The sequence below is a fragment of the Tupaia chinensis genome, unplaced genomic scaffold, assembly GCF_000334495.1.
Source record: "Tupaia chinensis unplaced genomic scaffold, TupChi_1.0 Scaffold000314_1, whole genome shotgun sequence".
Lineage (NCBI taxonomy): Eukaryota > Metazoa > Chordata > Mammalia > Scandentia > Tupaiidae > Tupaia > Tupaia belangeri.
In genome coordinates this window covers 3,181,934-3,207,959 of record NW_006159807.1, presented here as the reverse complement: position 1 = coordinate 3,207,959, position 26,026 = coordinate 3,181,934, and the positions used below count along the sequence as shown (strand labels likewise).

The 26,026-nt window shown below is 36.5% G+C and overlaps 1 protein-coding gene and 1 pseudogene across 2 annotated transcripts in view; one reads left to right on the top strand and one right to left on the bottom strand.

Moving 5' to 3' along the window:
- The window catches only part of OLA1 (Obg like ATPase 1), a 199,199-nt gene that overhangs the window by 93,092 nt on the left and 80,081 nt on the right, over positions 1-26,026 (bottom strand). The window lies entirely within an intron of this gene.
- Positions 7,065-24,770, top strand: LOC102489081 (fibrinogen silencer-binding protein pseudogene; annotated as a pseudogene).

Here is a 26,026-nt window from a genome sequence, read left to right as displayed (position 1 = left end):
ATAGTAATATTAAATTATAGCACCAAAACATCTTTTTTTTTGAGAGGTTTTCGCTATAGGGTATGTGCGCTCACCAGACAAGACAGAGACAGAGAGAGAGAAAGCGAGAAATCACCCCCCAGGGAGGATGGTCACCCCGCAATCCCTTCTCCTCCATTCTCCTCTCGGGATCTTGGGCATGCACGCATACACGCCTGGCATGAGTTTTAAGCCACCGGGTCCAGGACGCAAACCGCGGTTGACTACATGGGAGTCCAGCGACATAGCCATTACACTAACTGCTGGTTCCCACCAAAACATCTTCTATGTTACATTATTTCACATTTCTTTCCAGTTTGCTCTATGTGATAAACAGCAAATGTTTTGCATATGTATATTATAATCCAGACTCCCACCAAAATCACTAAAAATTAGGGGTCACATTCTTAAACCAGTAAAGATAGATTATTAAATGTATGATACAAGCCCAAGTCAAGCGAAAAATATCCTGCTCAAAAAAATGTTTATCTTTTCAAATTTCTAATCCATTTTTCAAAAGTTCTGACATAATGTCTGAACTCTGGTTCCCAACTTCCTTTTAATTATCCAGCTCATTAATATTTAACACAATGAGGAGAGTTCAAACGTTCACTAGCAACTCACTTAGTATCTATAGCTTTATTCATAAACGATGGAAGATGTAATTTCCTATATTTTTTTAATAAATAATAATGACAAAAATCCTTTATTGCATAAAAGGGGAGGGTGGTTTAAAAAGAGAGGCATGCAGGGGCCAGCAGGCGGCATGGTAGTTAAGGCACTGGATTCCCACATTGCTGGCTGATTTGAGTCCCAGGCCTAGAGGCTTTTAAATTCTGGCTCGGGTGTGTGCATTGGTCATGCTGAGTGTGTGTGCATGTGTGCCAAAAATCCCGAGAGGAGAATGGAGGAGAAGGGATTGCAGGTGTGGCCACCTGGGAGGTGACTTTTCACTTTCCCTCTCTCTGTCTCTGTCTCCTTCTCTCCAGCAAGCACATGCACCCTATAGCAATAGAAAAATAAATTAAAATCAATTTAAAAAAAAAAAACTTTAAAAATAAGGTGGAGGAGAGGCTGTAAAGCTATTTATTGAACACTCCAAATGCTCTGATTTAGAACTGTAGTTTAGAACTTGGTTTACAGGTACACCTTAAAACTCTAGTCTTTTTTTTTTCTTAGATTTTTGCTATAGGGCATGTGTGTTCATCAGAGAGAGACAGACAGACAGAAAGCAAGAAATCACCCCTCAGGGAGGATGGCCACACCACAATCCCTTCTCCTCCATTCTCCTTCCAGGATTTTGGGCATGCATGCACATACATCCAGCATGAGTTTTAAGCCACCAGGTCCAGGACTTGAACCACAGTCAACTACACGAGAGCCCAGCAACGTAACCATTACGCCATCTGCTGGTCCCTAAAACTCTAGTCTTAATCTAGATAAAGCTACCCCTCATTTTTACAACAAAAGCAATGTGAGCAAAAGGATGATCTAGTTCATAGCTATACCTCATGATCATGATATTCACCTCTGCATTAAAGAAGAGGTCTAGTTTTAACTACTTTCCTTAGATGAGTGTAGAATTTCAATTTACTGAATTAAGCTGATACTTCAAAAATCAATTTCTCTTCTTTACAGTATCAGGAAACAAGGCAAATTTTGGGACATTTAAGAAATTAATACATCATTCTGCTAACAAAATTCTGATAGAATATGAAGTAAATAAAAGAGTGTATGAATCAAATGTTAATTCCTTTATGTAAGTATATTTCTAGATAGTTGGAGAAATAAAATATTTTGTAAACACATAAAAATGGAAATAATTGGCTTAATAATATAAACAGCTAATTAACTGATGCAAAAGTATAAGTATAGTAGTATAAATGAACTTGGCGTGTTGTACTTATTTACAGTAACAAACCAATTAAAAGTAGCCTTTAGGGACCAGCAGTTAGCATAATGGCTATGTTGCTGGACTCCCTCATAGTTGACCGTGGTTTGCATCCCAGACCCAGTGGCTTAAAACTCACGCTGGGCACGCGTGTGTGTGTGCCCAAGATCCCAAGACAATGGAGGAGAAGGGATTGCGGCGTGTGGCCATCCCCCCCCCCACCGGGGGGTGATTTTTCGCTTTCTGTCTCTCTCTCTCTCTCTGTCTGGCGAGTGCACGAGCCCTATAGCAAAAACCTCTTTAAAAAAAAAAAAAAAAAGTAGCCTTTAGTGTCTTCAACCTTCATTTTCCAGCAAAAAAATAAAAAGTAAAAAAATTATTATTTGAGATAAAGCAAAGGTCCTAAAGAAACCCACTCTACATTACAGACTAGCTGTTTAATAATAAAGTATAAAATTTAAAACTATGGATAGCAAAAAGAATTTGCTTTTGCTTTACTTTTCTCTTCTCCCTTCTACCTCCCCATTATGGGCCAACAGAAAGAAAACTACCCAACTACCCTCCCTCAAACATAGTCATCAATCAAGATTTTGGAAAAACTTAGTAAAACAAAATGTACATGTGGTTAACTTTGACAGACCAATCTAATACTACAGAAACTATAAGTGATTCATGGAGGACTTTTGCACAGAGTAGTAGTAAACCTGTATGGAAGCAGTCAAGCAATGCTATAAGTAAAACATAATTCTGAATCTAGAGACAAACATATATTTAGTATAAGAGAGAATAATAAAGCCAGGTTCTGAAAAACCTTAGAAATTTTTTCTCATTATTTTCTTCCTTTTTTTCTAAGAGCTCATTTAAATTAAAAATAATAAACTTTTAATCAATGAACCAAAACCAAACCAGAGTACAAAGGATGAGTTAAACAAGAGAAAAAAGAAGCAGGTAGAAACATTAAAAACATTAAAACTGGGGCTTATATTAGTAGCAGCAAAACAAATAAAAAAGTCTTTTGTATATTAATGATGCCACTTAACTGACAAGAAGCAACATATTATTATAATTCTCTTAAATGTATAGCACACCAGAAGTTCTGCCTAACAGTTACTAATACTGTACTTACATTGTAGATGATTAGACATCCACACCATTAAGAAATCCTTAAAGTCACTTGAAAGTTATGAATTATAACTCAGAGTCAACACCTGTACTTAATTATACTCAATTGCTGGAGGATTTTACATTTTTAGTTGCTATAACATATCAACTCTTCCCAAAGCAGGTAGAAAAGTGCCTTAATGAGAGCTAGCATTCATCTCTCGACAAGATTTTCACTTCTTATTCTACATTACATAACAGATACTTTAAATGTGTAAAAGATAAATTTAATCAATGATATTTCAAATTAATACTGAGACTCTGTTCTACTTCCAGTGTTGAACCAGCTATTTTTGTTCTATTTACCCTTCCCAATAACTATCTCACCACCTTCCTAACATAAAACACCACAGCCTCTTGCCAGTAGAAAACACCCTATTTAAACTGGCCTTGTCCCATCCTTCCAAACCTACCCCACCTCTCCCCACAAATCCTTAGTTCAAGTCAAGCTCTTAACTGCCTCATTAAGTCCTGAAACTTCTTCAAGGTTAACTACCACTGCGTTTTTGCCTGCTCTCTTTCTTGGGCCTCAAAGATTATATATCATTCCTATTACAAATTACATCCATCCTTGAAATGCATAGTTGTCCTCATCTATAAGGCAATTCCAGAGGAATTCAGGTATAAGAGATCTCTACTATCCCTGAGTCATTGAAAGCATTGTAGAGACTTGTTACAGTAAAACTGATGATGAAATATATTATCCTCAATATGGGTTATGAGAAAATCCATTTTTATACCTTTCAAAAAGTAATGTAAAGAGAGAAAAAAATTCAAAGTTAGAAATGAACAAAAACTAGAATTCTGTCATTACTATCACCTGTAAGCAATGAACTCTACCCCAGTGAAGAAGTAAACTACAATAAACAACATTATCAAAGCTTTAACTTTTCTTTTTTTAAGAAAGAATTATTTTTATTTATCTTTATTTATTTATTTTACTTTAACCAGAGAGGGACAGAGAGAGAGAGAGGAGAGAGAGAGAGAGAGAGAGAGAGAGAGAGAGAGAGAAAGCAAGCCACCAGGTCTGGAACTTAAACCATAGTCAGTCTGTGGGAATCCAACACCCTTAACCACCATGCCACCTGCCAGTCCCAGAGCTTTAATTTTTCTAATCTTGCTATTGGTGCCTACAACACTCCACTTTCCATCAAACTGAACTATATTGGGTTGTTGGAAAAGTCATGACACATTTTTGCATAGAAAAACACATTATGATTTTTCTGACAACCTAATATTTTCACTGCTTTTGTCTTTGATCTTCCATGCTAGTACTCAATCTTTTGCTTGGAATAGTCTTTCTCCCCACTTCTGTCTTTCAAACAAAGTAATGTATCTCTCATGGCCTTAATTGTCACTGAAATAGCTCCATGATAGTGCTTTCTCCCACCGAACCTTACTTACCGCTACAGTGATCTGTTCACTCTATTCATATGACCTGAGGTATGCAAATCTCCTGCTAGAATGGAATGGGTGATTTTATTCCCACTTACATTCAGGGGTTTTGTGTTAAAAGCCTTTCTACTTCCCACCAGTACCTTGACCAGAGCTGATACTCAACTAGGTATAAAGCGAAGTGATGAGTGAAAGAATGAATGAACTCCTCAAATACTTATTAGCACTCAGAATGAAAAAGTATTAGAGAAAAACTACAGATTCTGGATGAAGCTAAACATGTAGCACAACAGCAAACGATCAATTTCACAGCACACAATAAAGATAGCTAACCAGGGACCAGCAGATGCCATAATGGCTACATCACTGGACTCCCACCTAGTTGACCACGGCACAGGTCCTGGACCCGGAGTCCTTAAATTCACGTCAGGTGCATGTGCGTGCATCTCTCTTTAAAAAGAAGATATTAACCAGAATTTCAAAGAAACCAGTGTTAAGAATATCAACGACACAAACTAAGAGAAGAAAAGCATAAAACATGGACAATTATACACTGCAATGACAGACTTCAGGGGTTTTTTGTTTTTTTTTTTTATTTATTTATTTTTTCTTGTTTTTTTTTTTAAGAATTATTTTATTCAATTTTATTCATAATTATTATTGTTTTAACTTGACCAGAGAGAGGCAGAGAGGGAAAGTGAGGAAGCAAGCCACGAAGTTCAGGACTCGAACTGTGTTCAGCCATGTGTGAGTCCAGTGCCTTAACCACCATGCCACCTGCTAGCCCCAGTTTCTTGTGTTTTAAGATTTCTGAATTGCTTGACTATTAATGATGGATACTCATTTAATTTACTCTCTGAGAACTTCTTGAGTATGTTGTACTGGATTAGGTATTTTGACAAATATAAATAATTTGTAAAATTTATAATTCAGATTAAGGAGAGGGTACACATACCTATATACTATAACCAAGACAATACATATAGCAATAAAATGAGAGAAGGGATTGATCAGTATGAATCAAGAATAAGGAGAGAACATGTAAATATAGATGAAGCCTTTTCGGGACAGATATCAGAAAGGGAAAAAGGGTCAAGAAGAATTCTGGCAGGGTATAAGTACAGTAGAAATTATTAAGAGCATAGTCTCTGGAATCGGACTGTTTGGATTCAAAACTGGATTTCAGACTGCCTGATTTGTTTTGTATGACCACTTTTTCTGTGCTTTAGTTTCCTTTTCTGTAAAATGTAGAAAAGAGTAACTACCTCATAAAGATAACTCTGAAGATTAAAAATGATAATGCATGTAGGGAACCAGCAGTTAGCGTAATGGCTATGTCGCTGGACTCCCACGTAGTCGACTGCGGTTCGCGTCCCGGACCCGGTGGCTTAAAACTCACGCCGGGCGCGTGTGCGTGCGTGCCCAAGATCCCGAGAGGAGAATGGAGGAGAAGGGATTGCAGCGTGACCATCCCCCCTGGGGGTTGTCTTCTCGCTTTCTGTCTCTCTGTCTCTGGCTGTCTGGTGAGCGCATGTACCCTATAGCGAAAAACCTCTCAAAAAAAAAAATGATAATGCATGTAAAAATAGGATGCTGACTAGCACAAGTAGGCAATCAAAATGAGTTAACTATATTTTAAAATGAAAATCTAAGGACAGGATATATATAGGGATCTCTCAACCTTGGCATTACACATATCAGTACATTTAACTAAATCTCTGGCCGATACAAACTAAATGCCAGTTACACACAAGCATCCCAGCTGTGAAGATCAAAGTGCCTGTAGGGGCCAGTCTCCTAGTATAGTTATCAAACACTGAACACTGACACTGAATCTCACTTGGCTGACTGCAGTCTGAATCTTGGTCCCAGTGGCTTGAAAATCACGCTGGGCATATGGGCCTGCATGCCCAAAATCCTGAAGGAGAGAGAAGTGGAGAAAAAGGATTGATCATGACTCATTGGAGATGATTTCTCTTTCTCTCTCTCTCTCTCTCTCTCTCTCTCTCTCTCTCTCTGGCAAACACAAATGTCCTCTGGCAATTAATAAAAAAAGTTTCAAGACATCACCAACCCACAATTGAAAAGCAGTGTGGTACCTACTAAAAGGCAAAGGTTACATTATGTAGCAATCAAAAGATGTTACATACATAAAATATGTAGATGTCAACTGATGAGAAGTTTCTAGCACTGAGTTGAGGAGCTAACGTCTAAACTCTTAGATTATAAAATTCCTATGTAGATTTTCAGAGACGTGTTCCTGTGATCTTGCTCTTGCTTATTTGTTCACTCATAACCGTCTTTAAACAATGGTGTCAGTTGTGTTTGTGATCTAACTGCTTGGAGAGAGACAGATGGTTACAAAGCAGTTGACAATTGTATCCTAGTTATAGAAATTATATGAAAGTGGTCAAGTCTAAATAAAATATTAAAGAAAACAAAGTAGAATTTATAAATTTACAAACTTATTTATTTATTTATCTAGTGGATAAGAAGAATGGTATTAAACTGCAAAGAAATAAAAGTGACCATTCAATCGGATGTGTGTTACTATAAAAGATACACATTTTAGGAGACAGATTTAACAAACATTTACTGGATGTTAATCATAGAGGATGGTGCCAGAAACTGGAAGGCAAATTTCAGAGATAAGAAAAAGCTGAATAAGATTAATTTCTGCTTTCGAAGATGTTTACAGTCTAACATGGGTGACAGATCAGCAGGTAATAAAGAAAGAATAAGCCCCAGTGAAGGGGACCCAGGAAAGGAGTTGGTATTCACTACAAGGTGATGGGAAAGACGGCCTCTAGGTTTCTAATTGGAATGTTGGTGTTATGCGGATGCCATTTAAAATTTAGATTAAGATTCATGTACGGGTTTTGATGGAAGTATAATTTGTAATTCCATATTTAAGTGTATTGATGTTGTAAGAAAGGATAAAATATTGTCTCTGCTACAGTTTGAAACTGGTGTTTAAATGTTTGAAAATGTAAACATGTGACAGGTATTAATCAGTCAAGTAAATAACTGGCTATTAATTTTTTAAAATAACTATTTTATAGCCTTTATTCATAATATTAATGGATTCTGACTTTTACCTAGTTTTTATAAGATACAGAAGGGGGAAAAGAAGGAATGTATAAAGGAAGACATACCAAGAACATCTAGCATTAGAACAGTAAGATGATGGTTTGACTAAATTCACATTACATACAGGAATCACACCCTTAGATTCGAATGAAAAGAACTACGAAAGGAGATGCCTTACAACCAGATAACATACCTCCCCAAAAGCGTACATCCTTAAATACAGTAACCCATGGTAAAATGAGGGCACTAACACAGAAGGAAGGACGAGCATAGAGAGACAAAGACAGGGAGCATCCATGTCCTCTCAGAGCAGACTGTGTAAGCTAGGTCACTCCATCTTCCTGCTCACCCTAGCTGGCTCAATAGAATGGTTACCAACCACCTGAAGGATTTCTAGAATTTCCACTGCAATCCTAAAGCCTTGTCAGTCCACCAGCTCTAGTCACTTTCATCAACAATTAAGACAGAGAAACAACTACCACCAGGTGGTGCCAAATTGAAGTCAGAACCAGAATGGGTTTCCAAAGGCCTGAACCTTGGGACACCCTCACTCCCTGTATGTAACTAACTAAACGGGTTTAACCTGCCAAAACTGTGACCACCTATTTTATGCAACAGTGATGTTAAGACCCACATTGTTCATTACAGTAGAGAAGGAGTGGTTACTGCATTACATTCTTTTCAGGGCGGGATGGGGCGGGGGGAACACAATATAGCTGAACTAATTTAAAAGACTAGATTGTTAGAAATGAATTAATTTAAATTTTTTGTTTTGTTTTATGTTATTAGTATAAATTCAGATATGGACTTAAAAATAATCAGGAAATCACAAAGAAGAATGCAGTGTACAAAAAGTTCTGCCATCATCAAAACTTTAAATAGTTAAACATGAGGACAATGAGCAACTCAAAGTTTTCCCACATGGATCTACTAAAGACCTATGATCTTTTACTCCATGATCTTTCACAGAAGTGAAAGGAATAATATCTCTGATCCCCCTGAAAACGGTTAAACAATCTCATTTGTTCTTTTCTATTTAGAGCTATTTGGCATTTTTAAAGAATAAAACAAGACTATAATAACAAAGTAAGACAAATTTCCTCACCAACCCACTACCAATGTAACATCAAAAAAAAATGTTTATCTAAATTCTTTAAAGAACCAGTAAAAACAAGACTATGTGGCAAACTTACTGCCTTCCATTCCCATCCTATCCCTCTCACCACCAGATTTTAGCACTGCTTATATGTTATACCTGTCAAGATCTGATGACTGTATGTTATGTATTCATCTGAACAGAACCACTACACTTAGTTACAGGCTATCATCAACCAATTCATTCTCTTGCTAAAATCAAGTCATCCAATTACTCCTTGACTAATCAAGGCTGTTTTGGCTTTTTCTTTTTTCAAAAGGTACTCAACAGCATAAACAGTTCACTTACAAGAAATGGAAAGGGGCTAATCAGCAGAATTATTGTTTTGCTGCTACAATTTGCAGTATTTAAATTTAGTTGCTGATTGGACTGAAAGTTTTATGATATAGCATATGAAACTAGTTTAATACAACTGTGAAGCTCTGTAGCTGTATTGTCTGCCATGGCTGTATTGGTTTACTCTGTAGGATAGATAATTGATTACTTTCTTTAAAATAAGGATATTTAAAAACAAGTGTACTTTCCCACATACACTGGTTTTTACAAACAAAGGTAAACAATCTATTAATTCCTGAGCACTATTGCTAAAGTTGGCAATTGTGTGTACACATACACATTTGCTACATGTGTATAAAAACTACAATGGCTTGGAGTTTTCATTGTCTATATTTATTTTGGCTTGTAAGCAACAATAAACTGTATAAAGAGACATTATTTAATTATTATTTAAGAAAGTAAGGTTTGTCTTTAACAATGATGTTTTAAATAAAAACATGCTACCCCTTCCATAATAAAGGAAATAGTGAACAACATCCTTCCAAAATGGAGACTATTTCAATTAGAATAATTCTGGGTGCACATAAACTACAAAATGAAAGTATTATCTATAGGTATTGCTACTCTTACCTACACAGAATTTCTAGACTATACATCTAATAGAATGATTAAAGTCAAAACACTAAAACCTTCATTTACATTTACTATATATTTATATTTATTATGAATTATTTAAAGATAATATTTCATATATCAATCTTTGACCAAATCTTCTAAAAAATTTGAAAAGAGACTGGATACAGTCTTTAAACTGAGGTTTGTTTTGTTAACTATTAGAGACATTCACTAACCAAAATAACAAATTTTACTTTATAGGAGGAAGTACTTTTTTTAATAAAATTATAAAATGCTGTTGAATATGAATAGTTTAATTTTTTCAAACCTTAAACATAAACAAATTATTTTACATTAAAACAATGTTTAACACGTACATTGTATAAAGGACAACATAGCAGATACAAACAAAACAATTTCTGAATGCTTTAGATGTGTGCACATACAAGTGACATTACATGTAGGTAATTCTCCATAGCCTTATATTTTGCATGCTAAGACTTATCTAGAAATCAGCTTCTATATAGAATTGTGAAACTATACTTCCATTGAATATCTGATAGAATACCTTGACATGTATGTATGTATGTATATATATATATATATATATACACACACACACACTCACATTATATACACACACACACACAAACATTTCAGAAACGTCTTAATTTCACTAATGCACTTACAAGACATAAAAATGCCACTATGTTTCAAATGAACTATCCTATTTTTCTATTACTACTATTTAAGTGGTTTTTTTTTAAAGAGTCAATCTAGTTTTCTATGCTGAAATTCAGGGAAACAAATTTAAAACCAAAATAAACTTATGAGAGAGAATCTTCTTTAAAGGAGAATATTTCTCAAAGCAGGCACACCTGCCAATATATTAAAAATAAGTAAAATCAACTACAAAAGTGATAAATCAAATGCCATGTAGACATGACTTCTCGAGACAGCATTTTCAGCCGTCTTTTGTGGCTTTGTTTGGCGCCACAGTCCTTTAAGTTTTGTCTTCATAAAGCCCTAACTAGTTGTAATCATTTGCAGCCTAATTGTGGACATTTATCTGCTTTTCTTATGCATAGAACATAGCTATTAAAGCTGAATGGTGATGGTGTGAAGTATAGGTTAAATTGGGTGAAATTAAAGCAAATTACTCCGGGATGTGGAAATCTGAAAATAGAAACCACCAATGATTTGCAACCCTCTTGATGATCAGCCTCACAGAACCCTAAACGACAAGAAAACTTACATATTTTAAAGTTAACTAGGTTTTTTATAAATAATATGTATAAATGTATTTTTAACCACATGCACCTCTTAGTAATGGTAGAAAGATTATTTGTTTAACTCAGCTGTGATGTTAAAAAGATCTCGTGTTTCTATTTTAAATAGAGCAGTTCATTTTTTAAGTAAGATTTACTTTTCTCCATATAAGTTTTTACCTATAAGAATATATTTGACTATATTAAACAGTTAAACACACTTATCATGTTATTTTGCTACCTAATTTTTAATTGAACAAAAGTATACAGATAATAAAATACTGACGTTACTGTAACAAAATATAAAAATGTTTTATACTTATAAACCTATGATCTATATATGCACTATATAAAAATTTACATGTGACAAGCATAAATAAAAATATACAATTGCCTACTAATAAATGTTAAAACATTAAAATACAAGAGTTTCATTTTCATTTCTCTAAAATCTAATGGCTTGATTCATAGATTTGAATAAAGACAATAAAAACATATATCCATTTACATTTTGCATATTTTCTTAGGCAACCAAGAAAAATAGTATAATACATGTACCAGACCTCAATTAGACCAGCTTACTTCAAAGCAAGAAATAATTTTAGCAATGAAACAGACTTTCTTCCTTTTATTGATGACCATGTAAAAAGCCTATTTTGGGTATCTGGGGAGAGATGAAATTAAATGGCATGGCTCATAACTTCAAGGAGCTCAGTCTAGTTGGAGAAATAAGACAAGCACCTGTAACTAAACCATGGCTGCATGAAATGGTACCTGCATATAGAGGGCTTCTCATCTCAGAGGGGGGAAAGAAGAGCAAAAGGAAGGTGGAAGGAGGGATGGTTCATAGAAAATACAGACTTTAAAGGATAAAACTTAGCCAAGGTACAGCAAAGACAAGGGTGAAATACATAAGGTACATTCAGGACACAAATACTCTTCAAAAAATTCATGGAAAACACATATTATGAAAAATGTATGGATTTCTAAATTTTTGGTACCAAAACAAACTGACACTTTAATTCCATTTTTCCACAAGTTTTGTGATGCCTCCTTTTGAAAATTTAGAACCAAAAAGAGACTACTAGAAAACATAGTAATACTTGACAATGAAGAGCCTTGAGTACCAGGCGGAAAATAGAATTCTTAGCAAGGCATGAATTTTTTACAAAAGGCTTCACCTTATGACTCTCAAGTATTGACACATATAATTTTTCAATGGCCATATCACAATTAAAGATGACATACCAAAGATGCAGTCCTCCCCTAAAGTGTTCCTCTTTCCTTGACTCATTTCCAACGATGAAAGTACTACTTCTAGTTTAATAAACGTACGCTGTGTATTATCTTTGTGTTTTACAGCTACCACAGTACAAAAATTCTAATATTTAGCTATTGGTAGATTTTTATTTGTGTATGCTTTAAAACCATAGTAATAGGGCTAGTAGATGGTGTGGTGGTTAAGGGTGCTAGACTTCCATATGGCAGACTGTGGCTGGAGCCCTGGACCTGGTAGCTTCTTTCTCACTCTGTCCCTCTTACTCTGTCCCTCTCTAGTCAAAATAAAATAAATAAATACAGTTGAATAAAATAATTCTTTAAAAAACTCATAGTAATAGTACATACTTCTAAATAATATAGATTGAGTATCCCTTGTCCCGAATGCTTGGAACCAGAAGTGTTTCAGATTTCAGCATTTTGGGGATATTTGCATATACTACTATGTATATCTTTGGTGACAGGACCTAAGTCTGAACACGAAGTTAATTTATGCTTCGTATATACCTTATACATATAGCTTCAAGGAAATGTTATACAATTAATCATATTATGCAGAAACAAAGTTTGTGTACACTGAACCATGCAAAGGCATCACTATCTCAGCCACCCTGTGAACAGTCTGTGGTTGTTTAGCATCACCAAACAAAAGGGCTGGAAGTATCTCTTAACCCTGACATTGCTGAGTAAGTTATGTGTTATGCACCCGCATTTTGACTATGACCACACGAGGTTAGGTGTGGAATTTTCCATTTGTGGCATCATGTGATGTTCAAAATGTTTTGGATTTTGGAGCATTTTGGATTGTGAACTTTTGATTAGGAAAGTTCAACCTGTATTGCAATGTTAACAAAACCTTTAAGTTAGAAATTTAACAAAATTCACATAATTATTTTCTATTTCGTAAAAAACAGCCATCTCTTATCCTCACTGCCACCACGGATGGGACTGAATTGTTGAACAGTCACTATGGAATTTAAGAATGGTTGAGAACAACTACTCTTGTGGAAAGTAAAAGCCTAGAATAATGGTTCTCAGAAATCTTCTAATTATTCCCCCAAATCCTCTCCTTGATTCTGGATTACTAGGGTGCTACCTGGGATTCTGTATTTTAAAGAAAAAATATCTGAGACCCTCTCAGGGTCACATCGATCAGAATAAGGGTCCCAGCAGTAATCTACTACTAAGGTCAGCTAAGTGGTAGTAAAAACAGAATGAAGTTAAAGAAATAATAATAATAATAATAATAAGAGAAGCACTTCTAGAAAAGACGAACAGAACTTGAGCAAAGATTATGACAATAATACAAGGGGACTTCAAAAAGTTTGCAGAAAAATTGAATTAAAGTACATGTTTATTTTGGTGCCAAAAAAGAAAAAAACTTTTAAAATCCATGTAGTTTTTCATGGTACACACTTTCCATGAAACTTTTGAAGGCCCCTCAAATAAAGTTAAGTCAAAAGAAAGTGGATCCAAAATTTGTTTTCATCTGGAATATGAAACTACTTTAACAATGACAAAAAGATTATTTTTAAATAAATAGAAATTAAACTTTTATAACACGGCATTTAATCATTTTAGATTTATAACATGCGCTACTCTGTTCCCCATGTAGACAAGCTTAGAATTAACATCAACCAATGCAGAGAATAAAGAGGCTCACACACCACTCTGCTTTATGTTTAGTGATCACACAAAGTAATATATCAGCTTCATTTTCATGAACAATAAATTTCACCACATATTTAATGAAGAGGAAACATTTTATTACAATTCTAGTAATAAAATTTCATCGGGATTATACTGCTTTAACACTAATAATGTGATATTTTAAACCATTATTATGAGGTATTTCCATGACGAGAAGGATATCTTCTGGTCAAAAACAGGGCAAATTTGTTCCTAAACATCTTTAAAATTTAACAGGCGTTTTCTCTCCTTTTCAAATTAACATACTGTAAGTAACAATATTCAGGTTGGACAATGATATGTACAGATTTGTTAACCGTCTAGCATCTATCTTGGACTCTCCTCTAGCTGCCCAACTGCTTCTTAGAAATTTGGGAGGTTTCAGGTTAGATTATTCTATCTGCCCACAGTGACTAGTCAAGGATTGGGTTAAGCTGGCTCAAGTGGAATAAATCTCAATATTTTATATTAGAAGGCTAGGAAAAAGTCACTCCTCTCTTATGGATGGGAAGTAAAAACCACGTGACCAGCAAAATATTAGAAGCCACCTTAGGGCCATGAGATGAAGCTGGTCAAGGCAGAGAGTAGAGTTAGAAATTAAGTCCTTGGGGACAGTTTTGAGTAGGGGGACCAAGTACTTCCTGACACTATATATCCTATCTAAGTAACACAAACTAATAGACTATTAAGCCATTTAGAATTGGAATTCTATTGTAACTAATATATCAAAACTCATATGTTATGCTTCCTACCATAACATCACAGTAAGGATTATCGACTGCCCCATATTTAAAAATAGGATATACAAAAATATAAGAATGGGATGCTTAAGTACATTCAGGCCACAAAGAGTAAATCTGTTTGAGAAAAACACAGCACTCCTGCTATATCTGTGGCTACCCAAGGTTTCAGTTACCAAAGGTCAATCAGGACTGAAAATAGATGATATGGTAAAAGATATTTTGAAAGGGGACCAGCAGTTGGTGTAATGGCTATGTTGCTGGATCGCGTTTGAGTCCCGGACCCGGTGGCTTAAACTCACGTCAGGTGCGTGTACGTGCATGCCCAAGATCCTGAGAAGAGAATGGAGAAGAAGGGATTGCGGTGTGGTCATCCACCCCCCCCCCCGGGGGGGTTCTCACTTTCTGTCTCTCTGTCTCTCTCCCTGTTTTTCTGGCAAGCGCATGTGCCCTATTGCAAAAACCTCTCCAAAAAAAAAGAGAAAAAAAATTTTTAACAGATATTTTGAGAGAAAGAGAGAGAGCACATTCTATAAAATTTGTTTCTAGTTTAGCTTCTTTCATGAGAGAGAGAGAAAGTCACCCTCAGTAGAGTCTGGTCATGCTGTAATCCCCTCCCCCAGCCCTCCAGCCAGTCAGGATCTTACATGCCCTGAGACATTCACATGACTTTTATTACAGTATATATTGCAGTTAACTGTTCTATTTCAGTATTAGTTATTGTTGCTAATCTCTTATTGTACCTAATCATTAAATTTCATCATAGGTATCTATGTATAGTCACAAGCTGCTTAACAATATTTCAGTCAAAGACATTTCCAATATACAATGGTGACCCTATAAAATAAAATGTTAACAGACCAGAAAAATTCCTATTACTTAGTGATGCCTTAACTGACCTTATGTCATAGTGCAGTAAATAACTCACGTTTGTGGTGATGATGGTGTAAATGAACCCACTGTGCTGCCAGCTGTATAAAGGTATATACCGCATACAGTTATGTACAGTACAAAATACTTGATCATAGTAACGGGTGACCGCTACTGGCTTATGCATTTACTACACTATGCTAGTAACTGTTATTTTCGAGTATACTGCTACTTATGAAGAAAAGCGCACTGTAAAACAGTATGCCACATTCTGCCCACAGCAGCCTCATGCATGTCCTGCTGTATCACTTGCTCTCATGATTGATTTAGTTTTGTATTTCGTTCATCATGGCCCTTCCAGTAGGACAAGACGTGGAGGTCGAGACAGTGATACTGATGAAGCCAATTCTATGTTCCTATGTAGGCCTAGGCTAATATGTGTTTGTGCCTTCATTTTTTACAAAAAAGTTCTAAAAATTAAAAAAAGAATCTATAAAAGCATACGGAATGACATTTTTAAATTTTTTTTCATATATATATATATCTTTTTTCATTTTTAGTTTGCCATAGGGTGTGTGTGCTCTCTGGAAAGAGAGAAAGAGAGAGAGAGGATGAGAAACCGCCCCCCAGGCGGCATGACCACATCACAGTCTCTATTCTCCTCTCAGGGTTTTAGACACGCATGCCACATGCCTAGCTTGGTTTTCAGGCCTCCAGATTCAAAATTCTAATTGTGTAGTCAGCCGTGTGGGGACATCATGCCACCTGGCTGGCCTAGTGTTTGTGTTTTGAGTTAAGTGTTATTACAAGAGTCAGAAAGTTAAATATACTTAAAGTTTATGTTAGGGTTTGGATCATGGTTTGTCCCCAGTTTCATGTTTTGAAACCTGATGTTGGGAAATGGTGAGGCCTAGTGGATGGTGATTTGTTCATGGTGATTTATCATAGAGGCAAGAGTCTAATGAGTAGATTAATGATGACTCCTGAGATCCAGTGAGCTCTAGCTCTTGTGAGAAGGGGTAGTTCTCCCAAGAGCTGGTTGCTATAAAAGAGAGAGGTGTCCAAAGCTCACTCACTCACTTCGCACACCTGTCATCCTCTACGTGTCTGTCAGCCACACAATGAAACTATGCCTTTGGGCTTTCTAGCCACCAGAATTCTAAGTTTGTAAATAAAGCTCTCTCTTTATAGAATCCCAAGCTCAGGTATTTCTGCTTCGTACTATCCACAGGGCTGGTACCATCTACAGAACTGGTATCCACTGGGGGGGGGGGGGAGGTCTTGAAATGTATCCCTGGTGGAGAAGAAGGGATTGTTGTATATCTGATTGGAATAGGGGTGGTGAAAAAGCTATGTTCAGGCCAACAGTCCTGGCCTCAGATATTGTAAGTTCTGCCATTAACTTGTTCAAGGTTATGTAGCTAACAATCTTTCTGAACTCAAGTTTCTTCATCTCCACACACAGATAACATGTATTAGGGACCAAACAAACAAACAAAATAAATAAGGACAGCAGACAGGGCCAGCAGATGGTGTGGAGGTTAAGGTGGCTAGATCTCACATTGTTAACTGTATGGTTCAAGTCCAAGACCTGGTGGCTTGAAAAATACATAAGGCGTGTGTGTGTGTGTGTGTGTGTGTGTGTGTCGCTGACTGTGTGTGTGTGTGGTGTGTCTGTGTGTGTGTGTATGTGTGTGTGTGTGTACCCAAAATCCCAAGAAGAGAATGGAAGAAAAAGGCTTGAGGCATGGCCATCCCCCTTGGGGCTGCTTTCTCACTTATCATCTCTTTGCATCTCTGTGTCTCTGTCTCTCCAGTAAGTACACATATCCTATGACAAAATCAACAGTGTCACCTAACAAAGAAATTAGATTGGGGGCCGGCAGGTGGCGTAGTAGTTAAGGGCACTGGGCTCCCACATGGCTGACCATGGTTCTAGTTCTGGTCCTGGAGGCTTGCTTTCTCACTTTTCCTCTCTCTCTCTGTGTCTCTCTCTAGAAATAATAAAAGAATAATAATAAATAAAGTTAAATACAGTAATTCTTTAAAAAAAGAAAATTAGATTGGACTGTCAAATAATTTCAATAACAGAGACAAAGAGAAAATTTATAAAATAATGAGGATATCTTTCATGTTTTCATTGTCTCCCAAATGATTAATTGCTCATAGTTTAAATGTCACATAATACTTACCAGAAGATAATATCTGATAAGTTTCTGTCTATATACCTGATAAACATTTTATTCTTGTCCCAACATAGGGAATTTCAATCCATTTAACTAAAAATAAACCACATTATTTACAAGTGGGACCTAAATTTTCCTCCTAAAGAGCAGGAAAACAAAGCCTCTGAGCAGCATGAGCAGCAGTTTCCTAGACAGACTGAAAACAGCTATTTGTTATGAGCAAGCACACACAATGGTATACTAGAAAGCTCTCCTGGGAACCCGACTGTAGGAGTCATACTACTGGCTCACATATCTGGGAAACATGATCTGAATGTGAACTAGGAACACTTAACAACAACAAAGAAGATTGTCAACCAATTCACTACCTTGGGTACATCATAGATCTAGCTAAGCATTTACTTGAATAGGATCTGATGCCCAGAGTAACGTCATTTCTATTTCTACTATTGAAAGGTATAAAAAGTGCTTCTTTTTATCAGTTTGCTAAATACAACCATTTATGTAATTTTAAATATCTGTAAAATTCTTCTCTGTAATAATGCAGAGTACTATGAACTTCTAGTAGTAATAATCATTATTATCTATTAAATAAAACGGCATAAAGATACGGTTCGTACTGTTGATGTACCCAGCAACATTTCTAATTTACTAGCCTAAATTACCCTGCCAAAAGACTTTATTAACTTAGAGCCTTTTTTCTCCTATACCAGAGGTCATGAGTATACACATAGGGTGGGGAAGAGAGTAAAAGCACTCCATCCACAATGGGCCCTGGTCACATTACAATCCTTTTCCCTCCAACTACCCAATCTGTCAGGATCCTAGGCATACCCATGTACTCTGAGAGCAACGTTCAAGCCAAAGGGGCCAGGAGTTGAACTCTGATCCACCATGTGGGATCTGCCATCCTCCAAGTAGTATCGAACCATGGCATTACAAGGTTGGCCCAATTTAGACCTTCTTTAAGGGAAAATATTTTAAAGTTCTCTACTTTACTTCTGCTATAATTCCTATTAAAAATTCACTTACAATCTTTCATAATAATTGACTACTACGGTAAATAAAGACTAACTCACATTAAAAGGAATAAATAATCATGCCTTGAAGAAAGAGAAAAGAATCCAAAAGCCAATATAACATTTAGCCCATTCCCAGCAAAAGCTCCTCTATTAGAGATAGTAAACATAAACTAGATAAAATTGAGTCACTAAAATACCAGACTAAATCTTTCACATCTTCTTCAAGTCACTCCTGAAGACTACATGAAAGGCAGCACTCTGGCACAAGTAAATGCAGAATCTTCAGAACTGCAACCCTTATAATTCTCAATTACTCATTCAACAATAATGTATTCTATAATAAAGTATGATGGTAATATAGTAATATTAAAGAGAATATTCTGTATAATAATCAATATAAGATCGTGATTATATATATTTTTGAAACAAGTTGAACTATAAATCTCAAATACTTTTTTCTTGATTTAAAACCCATTGCTTTAGTACACATGCTATCTATCACTAAAGGAAGTAAAGGACTTACTAGTGCACAGCTCTGATAAGAAATTGTATTCCAGTTTTGGCTTGCCACTGACTTACAAGTTAACCTAAAATTCTACCCAAGAGCTTCCATTTTCAATAATGGTATTGTAAGATCCTACTAGAAAACGAACACTCCTTACCCTGGTGGGATAAAACACTACACAACAGGGGATAGCAGGTGGTATAGTGGTTAAGGCACTAGATTCCCACAGGGCCGACTGCAGTTCGAATCCTAGAGAACTTGCTTTCTCACTTTCCCTCTCTCTCTTTCTCTTTCCAGTGAGCAAATGTGTCCTATAGCAAACTGAATAATAACAGTAAATAAAATTAAATAATTAAAAAAATAAACACTATACAACATGGGCAATACAAAAAGCAGCTACCTAAAGACACCAGAGAGCAAAGGGAGCTGGACACACTGGTTTGGAATATGTGCTCAGAGAAGGAGAGTTCTGTGAAGTGAATCCTTTCCTTCAAGATATTCAGCCAGAGCAAACTACTGGTAGCAAAGTATGAGAAGGAGATAAGCCACAGTCTTTCTCACTAGATAACCAGAAAACTACAGCCAGGAAAACTATGTAATGGAAGAAGAAAAAGGAGATAAAGAGCTAGAAAGAATCCTCAAAGTCAGTATATACATCTCTTTGACTGATACCAGAAACATCCAGAGGGAGAGTAGACTCAAAGCAGACCAACTAAACATAAAATAGCCGGGACCAGAAGATGGTGTGGTGGTTGACACGTTGGATTTCCTCATGGTCAACCACAGTTTGAGTCAGGGACCCAGGTGCTTGAAAATCAAGCCGGGTGTGTGTGCCTATATGCCCAAAATCCCAGGAAGAAAAGGGAGAAGGGATTATGGTGTGGCCATCTCCCCTAAGGGATGATTTTTTCACTTTTTTGCTCTCTATCGCTGTCTCCAGTCAGCACATACATCCAATGGCAAAACCCTAAAAATAAATATATATACATATATATATATATATATATACACATACATGTATATATATAAAAAATATCTGAAGTGAGACTAGAGATGCTACCTAAGAAAGAGTTTCAATTGCCTAATAATATAAAAGAAACTGCACATATCAGAGAAAAACAATGAAACCCAGAACCATAACCATTCATAATGTCCAGGATACCATCCAAAATTACCTAAGGAAAATCAAGCATATTGTCAAAAGAAAAAAAAAGCGACACAGAATTTGAGATGAAAAGATGTTGGAAGTAGCTAAGAAAAATTTTACAGCCTGTTAAAACTAGCTTCACATAAATAAAAGTGAATTATGCATACATGAACAAAAGGTAAGAATTCCCAGCAAAAAATAAAAATGGCAAAAGATAGATTAATTTGGAACTGGTAACATGATACCTTTTTGGAACTGATATCACACAGACACACACACACACACACACATACATACACACCAGCCAAATTAGATAACTGAAAAAAAGAGTATATTGGGGACCTGCAGATAGCATAATGGTTACATTGCTGGACTCCCACATTGTCAACCGTGGTTCGAGTCCCAGACACAGTGACTTAAAATTCACGCTAGGTGTGTGTGCAGGTGTGCCAAAATCCCAAGAGAAGAATGGAGGAGAAGGGATTGCAGGATGGCCATCCCCCTGGGGATGAGAGACTTTCTGTCTCTCGATCTCTCTGGAGAGTGCATGTGCTCTATAGTAAAAATCTCTCTAAAAAGAAAAATGAATATATTAACTTGAAAATAAGTAAAAAGAAACTAGTCTAAACTAACTCTTCAGACTAGAGAAATAAGATTAAATAAAAATAAAGCCTTAGACTTATCAGATAATATTAAATGGTCTGACATTCATATGGACTCCTATATGGAAAGGAAATAAAGATGGGCTAGAAAACATTTTTGAAGAATTAATGAATACAAATTTATCTAATTTATTGAAGGATAAAAATTTACTGGGTAGGGTCAGCTAGACAGCAATGGTGGCTAAGGTGCTAGATCTCACATGGCTGACTAAGCAGTCCGAGTCTGATTTGAAAATAATGCACATGTTGGGACCAGGAAATGGTGTAATGATTATGTTACTGGACTCCCATATAATCAACTGTGGTTCAGGTCCCAGACCCGGCAGCCTAAAACTTACACCAGAGCGTGTGTGTGCATGCCCAAGATCTGGAGATGAGAATGGAGAAGAGACTGCAGTGCGGCCATCCCTGGCAAGGTGATTTCTCACTATCTCTCTTTCTCTCTCTGGCAACCATGCATACCCTATAGTAAATTAAAACAAACAAAAAAAGAAGCATTTGCCTTTTTAAAAAAGGAAATTTACAAAATGAAGTTCAATGACTATCAGAAAGAATAAACTCAAAGAAGTCCATGTTGAGATACACTCCAGAGCAGACACGTAATAGAAGAGGTATGACACAAATGTGAAAGATAAAGATCTGACCCCGAAAACAGTCAGAAAAATATTTTACTTAATAGCTGATTTCTCATCAGAAATTAAGAAGGTCAGAATAGAGTGCAACAATTTTAAATGGTGGAAAGAAAAACAAAAAAAAATCTGTCAATCAAAATTTATTATCCAGCAGAAATATTCTTAAAGGATGAATCTGAAATAGACATTTTCAGATGGAAAAAAAAATTATGAGAATTCGTTGCCAACATCACTGCACTATAATTAATGCTAAACAAAGGTATTCGAGTTTGAATGAAATAATGATAGAATCTCAGATTCTCAGAAAGGAATGAAGAGCAGCAGAAATGGCAAATATTGGAATAAATGTAAAAGACTGTTTTGTTGTTCTTAAATGAGAGAAGAAAAGAAAAAAAAGGAAGAGAAAGGGAGAGAGAAAGATAGGCATTTTTGACAGGTACTGTCATGCTACAATCCTATTGTTCCACCCCCCAGCACACGCCACCATGCCTGGCCTGTATAAGTTGGTCAGGAACAAAACCCAGGCCTTCTCTGTGGCCCCAATCTTTCCCAGTGCTACCCTACCATCTGACCACCATAGATGCACCTGCAAAAGACCATTCTGTTTCTTCCTCTTGATTCTTCATAATACAAATATATGTTTAGGGACCAGGAGGTGGCATGCTGGCACATGTCCAACCATGGTTTAAGTCCTGGACTTGGTGACTTGTTTTCTCACTAACCCCTCCCACCGCGCCATGAGCACACATGCCCTATAGAAAAATAATTAAGTGGTTATTTTGTTTTATTTTAAGAGAGATTTTGCTATAGGGCATGTGCACTTGCCAAAAGAGACAGAGAGAGACAGAAAGTGAGAAATCACCCCCCAGCAGGGATGGCCATGCCACAATCCATTCTCTTTTGAGTTCTCTCAAGATTTTGGGCACGCACACACTCACACATGATAGCGTGAGTTTCAAGCTGCCAGGTCCAGGACTTGAACCATAGTCGTCTATGTGGGAGTCTAGCAACGTAACCATTATACCATCTGCTGAGGCCACAGGTTTCTTTTTCTTTTTTCTTTTCTAAGATTTTTGCTATAAGACATGTGCACTCACCAGAGAGACAGAAAGTGAGAAATCACCCCACCCCACCCCGCCAAGGGAAGATGGCCACACCACAGTCCCTTTTTCCATTCTACTATTGGGATTTTGAGCATGCATGCACATGCGCCCAGCATGATTTTCCAGAAGCCCAGTCCAGGACTTGAACCTTGGTCAGCCACATAGGAACCCAGTGCCTTAACTTCTACACTACCTGCTGGTCCCTAAGTGGTTTATCTTATGTAATGTGACTTTTTCTCAATTTTTAAACCGTATACCATATATATAACATATTAAGTATAACAACTCTAGCATAAAGGGCGTGGAGGAAATTTGAGTGTATACACACGTTTTCTATATTTACATAAAGTCACTATTAACTGTATATAAACTATAAAAAGTTCAAATAAAGTATAAAAAACAAAGGTGAGGAGGTAGTGGTGTGGTTAAGGCACTGGACTCCCTACATGACTGGCTTGCTGTCTCACTTTTCCTTTCTGTCTAACTGGTTAAATAAAAATAATAATAATAATAACAAATGGAATTAAATAAACAAATAGTTCTTTAAAAAAAGAAGAAAAAGATAGAAAAAAGAGCTGATCAGAGCTGAAGGCTACACATTGGTTTCAGAAACTGCCTCCTTTATTTGAAAAGGACAATGGTGGGGACCAGCAGATGGCATAACGGTTACGTCGCGAGACTCCCACGTAATTGACAGTGGTTCAAGTCTGAGACCTGGCGGCTTATAACTCACACCAGGCGTGTGTGCATGTGTGCCCAAAATCCCAAGAAGAGACTGCAGCATGACCATCCCGCTGGGGGTGATTTTTCACTTTCTGTCTCTCTGTCTCTCTCTTTCCGGTGAGCGCATATGCCCTATTGCAAAAATGTCTCTTAAAAAAAAGACAAACGTTAAGAAAAGGCTAGATCTTCCCATTTCACCTTATCTGAAATGCTTGCTTTGCCAAAGCTTATGAAGCCATATGTAAAAATTCTCAAAGAACGTTCAAATAACATCTAGTAATAGTCAAAAAGAACAGATGTTCAGATGTTATAGTAATTAATTAACTATAAATAATGCAATTGAGTAGATCACCCTCTTTAAACAGCTCAGGTCCTATGAACCCCTTACAAAGATTATGCCAAACAGGAGCTACTGAAGCAAGAAGAGATCCAATCAGATTTTGTTTGTTTGTTTTTGCCATAGGGCACATGGGCTCTCAGGAGAGACATAGAAAGAGGGCAAGTGAGAAATTACCCCCTCCCTAGGGGGAGATGGCCACACCACAATCTCTTCTCTTGCATTCTCTGGGAATTTTGGACACACACACACACACACACACACACACACAAGCACATGGTGTGATTTTCAAGCCCCTGGGTCCAGGACTTGAACTGCAGACAGCTATGTCCAATGCCTTAACCACTATGCCATATGCAGCTCCCCATCATCAGATTTTTTAAAGCAATATTTCTAAGCCAATCAAGAAAGTATTGGAGATGGTTTCCCAGATTTCCCGTTTTTTCTAGGTAAGAAACAGTAACCACATACAAAATGCAAATTTGGTTGAGGAGGCACAGTTCGCTACAGATAATGCTGGACAGCAACTCTGTTGCTATTACAGTGGAGGTGAAATTATCATGGAGGTGAAGGTGAGGCAAAGAGATACTACAATACCTCCTCCATAGGGATTTAATCCTCAGCAGAGTGATATTTTAGAGCAGAGAGTAGAACACCAATTAGTAGGTTATAGAAAGGTCTTTGTCGCCATCACTTTTCTCTCTTGATATGAAAATGACATTGTCTCCATCTTCTATTACAAGGAGAGATGCTGTTTTTCGGCATGAGAATGAAGAACATTTTAGGTCAAAACTGGGGTATGAGCCTTAGGTCCTGCAAATGTTCAAAGAGGAGTATCATATAATTTTAGAAAAAAAATTTTAATTAAATTTTATGTTCAGTAGAAGAAAGATAGATTGAAAAGAAGGCAGCAGCTAGAGAAAGAACTACTAAAAGCTAAAACTGAAGTAGAGAAGCTGAAAGCAATTCACTTACGGCATGATCTACTGAATATAATAGTCTCTAGGATTATTTTTCAGTCTTAAAATTTGATCATTTTTAATTTTGGCCAAATTACCTTAATTCAGGAATATTCTAAAGCAGAATACATGTTCTTGAAAAATGTCATTAATTTCCATTATGGCAAAAAACTTTTGATGATTTTATAATAATTAAATTTCCCTTTGAGATATTACAAATTTTTAAAGAATTATTTTTAAACTTTATTTATTTATTAATGTATTTATTTTAATTTGACCAGAGAAGGACAGAAAGAGAGAGAGAAAGAAAGTGAGAAAGCAAGCTTCCAGGTCTGGGACCCAAACCATGGCTGACCATGTGAGAGCTCAGCGCCCTTATCAGCCATGCCACCTACTGGCCCTGACATATTAAAATTTAATGATTGATTGGCATGGTGATAGTTTTTATTATCTTCCCCCAGTTTTTAGTCTAGGAAGTTCAATTGTTGGCCTTATGAAAGATGTTTCATTTTTATCATTAAAATATACACAAATAAGTATAACTTAATAGTCAGTCTTACTGTGTGATCTGCTTTTATGCTTATGTCTTTTGAAGGAGTAAATCCTAAAATTTTTAATTTTTTAAAAAACTTTGCTAGAGGGCATGTGCACTGACTTGACAGGGAGAAGGAAAATGAGAATGCATTCCCAAGGGGGGGAAGGTAGTAACATCACAATCCCTTCTCCTCCATTTCTCCCTCCTTTAGGAATTTTAGGCATGCACACACTTGCTCCTGGTGTGTTTTCTAAGCTGTTGAACCATGCAGTCAGCCATGTGGCATCCAGCCATCTTTTTTTTTTTCATCCAGCCATCTTTTTTTTTTTTTTCCATCCGGAGTACACTGTATATTGTCTCAATCAAGCAAATCAACATACATGTTATTGTCAACAAATAATTTTCCATTTCTAGTTTCCTATATGTTTTGCTTCTTTTCCCCCATCCTTGATTCCCTATCTCTTACCCTCTGCCATCTCCCACTCTCTTCCCACACTGTCTCTGGTATCTATGTTTATTTTCTATACTGTTTTCCCCCCATTTTTTATTGAATTACTAAAGATCTTAATTAATCTAAATATTTTCATAGCAAACACAGCTGATATATACATTTCCATGAACACAAGTCTAACTTTAGGCATCCTATAAAGTAGCACCTAGCTAGGGCTATATATCTTACTGCGGTCATCGAAGCATCCAGTCATCTTAACCACTACTCCACTAGCAAGCCTCTAATCCTAAGATTTTGAGAGATAGAAGATATGTGAA